A 5700-nucleotide genomic window follows, 5' to 3' on the forward strand; every position below is an offset into this window, starting at 1 on the left:
CAAATAAAGAAAATAAAATTAAAAAGAGTAATAAATATATATAATTTAATTATTTAATTATTTTTCATGTAAAAGATAGTTCTACAAAAAACACATAATTGATCAATTTCTTTATTTAATTGTAAACATACTATATTTTTTTTATTACTATTAAAATAACTAATGGAAAAAAAATAAAAATGGATAATCAATTAATGAAATTTAATTATTTTTATTATTTTCATATAAAAAATAGTACTAAACAAGGTTTTCAATTTTTATTTTCAAAAATAGTTTTCATTTTTTAATTAAATGTTTTTTCAAAAAGAAAATATAAAAAATATAAATCATATTACTATTTTTTAGAAAGTATTTTTTAAAGTAGTTTTTGAATATAATTTTTCTTTATTTATAATTTAAAATAGAAAATAGTGTTGATTTTCAATTATTTATCATTTTTTAAAAAAAAAAACAATGAAAAATCCAAATTGTTAAAATAGAATTATTATGGTTGCATGAATAGTTGTGCAGTAAAGACAAAAAAAACTTATGTGAAAGGTCATTGAGTATTTTAATTCATCATTATTTTATATAAAAATTTGAAAAATATATTGATTTTTTAACATCTTATAGCATTTCGATCTTATATCATTTCCATGATTATGAAAGTTATACGACACAGTTCTCCCTTAACAAAAAGCAAAGTATAATAATTACGTACTTTTTTTAATTTTATTTTATTATTTATCCCATTCCAGCCTTGATCCTCCTCCTCATCCTTTCCCAGGTTCTTCTCGACTTCGACATGAAGATGCACATTCGGAGTATCTTATCCTCCTACTTGACCAGGAAGCCAATCAGTAAAAGCCCCATTTTTAGATCTCTTGGCCAAAACCATTTCTTTACCAGCAGTACCTCCCGGTCCAATCAAGTCATCACTTGCAAGGGTAAGCTTCAGATTTCATTCTCTGTTTTAGCATTTATCCACTTCGAAACAACTCGATTTTCTTCTAATCCACCCCATACTCCCTCAATTTTTTACAAATTTTGAGAAAAAAGCATGCGGATTTGCTTCGTATCACCTAAGGTTTCTGAGTTGATCCATAATTAGACAAATTATGATGTTCGACAGCGGCGGTGTGTTGGGGAGCAGGGGAGGCGGTGAAGGTGGAGGAGATACAGGTAGAGCCACCCAAATCGTCTGAAGTTCGGGTTAAGATGATGTATGCTAGTATCTGCCACACAGACATCTTATGTTGCTCAGGATTTCCGCTGGTGAGTATCCCTTACACCAGTTTCCTCCATGAACGTGTAGTTTTGTAATCTGATCTCCGTTTTTATTGGGTAGCATCATTTGGGTGTTTGTGTTTGATTTCAGCCTCTGTTTCCAAAAGTTCCAGGCCATGAAGGTGTTGGGTAAATTTTTCTGTCTTTCACCACTCTTAGAGAAGATCTTTTGTGTGTTTTATCTTCTGTGTTTAAAAGTAGATGCGATCAAACAATAAATAAAAACGAACAAAAAAAAGAAGAAGAGGAAAACCCAAATGAACTTCAGATCTCAAACGGCAGAAAAAACAAGGCAAGTGATCGCTCAGTAGTTCTGAAAAATGACTGGTGGTTGGAATAGTGTTTTTATGCGCGAATGGCAACGGTCAGTTAATGAGTGGCAGGCTGACCTTTTGGAAATTTTCCTTTTCCTTGACCGAAGTTCATGACCGGACTTCTTCCTACAGCCAGCCACTTGCCTAAAATGTTGATTTTTCTGTAGTTCTTGCCCTTGAAGCATATAAAGGCTCTTTGCGTGAAGAGGCACTAGTGCTCTTTCATTAGCCCTCTTCCCCCCGGCATTCACATTCCAGTTTCTTCTTCATCTCACCTATGGACTTGGAAGGAAAAGAAAGCCCTTCTTCCTTTTTACTTATTTGTTTTACTGAGTGTGCTTAAGATTGGAATATTATTAGGCACGTTTTCCCACTTATATTAAGTAGGGCGTGTCTCAAGACCTTCTTGTTGTGTATGGGTAATGAAATATATATCCCTTTCTTTTTGCACTTAGAAAAGAGCACTGCTAACATGAGAGCCAATCTTCTTCAATAGGGTTTGTAAGTCGGATTTCATTATTTGAAAGCTCTATAAAAATTTATAAAATGTAACGCTTCTCTATAAATTATAGAAGTTTCACTGCACCAACAACTCCCATTTTTAAGCTTTCATTTGAATTCACAAATTGGCACAAACTCTTGACCAGGAGATCTCATGAAAAGAAAGGTCCCTTCCTTCTGTTATAATCGAAGAAGTCAAGGCTCTATAAAGAGTCAACTGTAAGGCTTAAGAGGGGATCGATCACTAGGGAGATAGAGAGGGTTGTTTGTCTCGACTAATCCATTAGAGGTTGAAGCTTTGGGCATAGCCCCTAGGGAGGAGTAGAGTCCAACAATATTGAGCTCCAAAATAGAGTTTCTATTCAAATCCCCACTGAACAAGATGCCTTAAGGAGAATAGCGGAAGTAGTGTGCCAAATAGCATTCACAAAGAAATGGTGTAAGCGAAAGGGAAGTCACAATGGTTAGCGGCTGCCGGATGAGTTTTTCTTATCTAATTTCCCCTTTAGAAATGAGACAATAAGCCCATCAACATGGAAGCTTCTACTAACTTTTAAATAAATTTTTATAATAAAAAATAGTTGTTTATCCAAGTTAATTTGTAAGATAATAAATATGATGAAAACAATGTAAGTGAAAGATAATATTAATTTTAAAATAATAAAATAATTATTTATAATTATTTTTTATTTTTTCTGAAAAGTAAGTAAAAGCTCAAAAAGGAATTTTTTTTTAAATGAGATCACTTGCTAGTATCATATATGATAGATGAAGATTAAATATGATAAAAAGTTATTAAAAAATAGATTAAATAAAAGTAATTTTGTCATCCAATCACCCCTATCACTCAAAAAGGTCATAAAAAAGTTAACAAAAAAAAAGTGGTAAAATAATCACATTTTCCTATGAAATTTGGAAAGGTTCTAAAAATATAGTGCTAGAATGTCTTATAATAACTAATTATTGATAGTTTTCTTTGTTTTTTGAATTGGGAAAATGTGAAATAAAAGGATCAAAGAAGCAATAAAAAATGGAAGGCAGTGAAAAAAATGGTTGGTGACTAGTTATTGATGTTCTCCTATTGTCTCTTAAATAGAAATATTGAAAGTTGTGTAAATCTTAAAATAATTTTCATTACAAATTTTTTTTTTAATAATAACTAATTAATAGAAATTATGATTCCTTGTGAATGCAGCATGATGGAGAGCGTGGGCGAAAATGTGATAGCCTTGAAGGAGGGAGATCTAGTTATTCCAACCTATTTAGGGGAGTGTGGAGAATGTGAAAATTGTAAGTCGGGAAAGACCAATTTATGCCTCGAACACCCCCTAACTCTTAATGGTTTGATGCTTGATGGCACTTCCAGGATGTCTATTAGGGGCCAAAGGCTCTACCACCTTTTTAGCTGCTCCACATGGGCTGAGTATATGGTTGTGAATGCCAACTACCTTGTCAAGATTGACTCAAGAATAGCTCTGTCAGAAGCTAGCTTCCTCTCATGTGGCTTTTCCACTGGATATGGGGCAGCTTGGAAAGCGGCCAAGGTTGAAAAAGGTTCTAGTGTTGCAGTTCTAGGCCTTGGTGCTGTTGGATAGGGGTATGTATGGTTAAAGAGTATGATATGTATATTGAATTTAAATTCTACAAACTTAAATATTTAAAAAAATTAGTAGTTTTACATGTATTTCAAATATCCTTTCCTTTTTACACTTTTAAGGCTTAGAAGATTGGAGTCCTCAAAATCAATACAACATCATATGTCAAAAATGAGCAAAGGCTATTTGTATTAACATAATTTCAAATGCAGGTGCTAGAAGGGGCTCGAAACCAAGGGGCGGCTAGAATAATTGGTATAGACAAAAATGAAAGAAGGTGTGAAATGGGAAAGAATTTTGGAATGACTGATTTTATAAATCCAAGTAAATCTAATAAACCTATCTCAGAATTAGTTCGTGAGTTGACAAGAGGAGAGGGTGTGGATTATAGTTTTGAATGCAGTGGAATTCAATCTTTGATTAATGAAGTACTTCAACCCACCAAAGTGGTACGCCTTCGGATTTGTATAAATGTAAATCATGTTATATCATTACATATTAAATTGAAGTTACCTCATTTATACAAGCTTTTTGTTTTTGTTTTTAAATGACTTCATTAAGATCAGGGAAAAGGAATGTTGATAGTAATTGGAGCAGGAAACAACGCGAGCATGGACATTAATTTCTTGACCCTCTTGCTTGGAAGAACAATAAAAGGATGCATCTTTGGAGGGATCAAAGTCCAGTCTGACATCCCCTTACTAGTTAACAAATGCATCAATAAGGTAAGCTCCTTTTTATAATGAATGTTTCGCAACTCATTGAGAGTAATCTCTTATATACCAATTAAAATAACCTTATTTATTTATTTATTTATTTGTGAAGTTCTATCGCTATTTCTCACGGGATTCAAGTGCTTGAGTTAATACTTTAAAGTGTGTTTGATAGTGATTCTAAAAATCATTTTTAACTTTTTTAATACTTGAAAAGTAAAAAATTTCAAATATTAAAAGGGTTAAAAACGCTTTTTGAAACTACTATTAAGTAGACTTTTGATCTTAGTTTATTTACTACTAAATGTTATTGATCATAATACAATTAGAATTCAAGTTAATTTTATGATGATTTGGGAGAAATTGAGTAAGTTTCTTCTTTGACACAGGAAATTCAACTTGATGATCTTTTAACTCATGAAATTCAATTGGAAGAAATTAAAAAGGTATATGAGCTTTTGAAGCAGCCAGATTGCATCAAGGTTCTCATCAAGATTTAAGTGATCTCAGCAACAATTATAATATGCTCTTATTTTCATCTTTGGATCGATGGTTATATCTATTCCCCAATGGCAAGTAGCCAGACATTGAATAAGACAAGCTTGCAAACTTGAAGATTAGAACCTTTCGCAAGTCAAATTGGTCAATAATATTTCTTCCTGTTGTTCATTTTATAATGCCATGTAGAAAAAATATCTGTAGGCTCCAAAAAATAATTGCTTAAAGATTATAAGAAGCTAAGAAAATATAATCACAATTAAAAATATGGCTTTACAGACATATCTAGCTTTTTGTCACCTTGGTGAATTCATACATGTTGTAACCACTACAACTAACTATTTTCTTTTAACTTAAAGATGAATTTATAGATATTAACTATTAGTATCTTCTCTTATAAATGAAGAAACTTATTTTCAAACAAAACCATTAAAAAAAAATTATTGCGGGCAATGCTGTTTGCATGAAGATTTTTTTTTTCTTTTTTAAGAATATAAAACTGGCATTGATTCAAACTTATGAGACATTTTTATAAGAGTAAAACTGGATTTGGTCTCCTTAGTCAAGGAAATTAATGATGGGTGTATGGTCATCAAGCCAAATTAGCTTGAAATTTTCTTTCAAGTAAAATGAGATTAATCAATTGAATTTTTTTATCTCTTATTTGGCATGTTATTTTTACTCTTTTTCATTAAGTCAAGTATATTGAATCTAAAAATAGGGTCGACATTTTTTATTTTATGTCAAACAAAGATTTTATAACATGTTCGGATAAAAGGAAATTAAAAAACCGTTTGAGAGTAATTCTCGTTA

The 5700-nt window shown here is 31.5% G+C and overlaps 1 pseudogene; it reads left to right on the forward strand.

Moving 5' to 3' along the window:
* The first annotated feature begins 710 nt into the window (after nucleotides 1-710).
* On the forward strand, nucleotides 711-5066 carry LOC100267276 (8-hydroxygeraniol oxidoreductase-like; annotated as a pseudogene).
* The last annotated feature ends 634 nt before the right edge of the window (nucleotides 5067-5700 follow it).

Source organism: Vitis vinifera, chromosome 6 (genome assembly GCF_030704535.1).
Source record: "Vitis vinifera cultivar Pinot Noir 40024 chromosome 6, ASM3070453v1".
In the NCBI taxonomy this organism is placed as follows: domain Eukaryota; kingdom Viridiplantae; phylum Streptophyta; class Magnoliopsida; order Vitales; family Vitaceae; genus Vitis; species Vitis vinifera.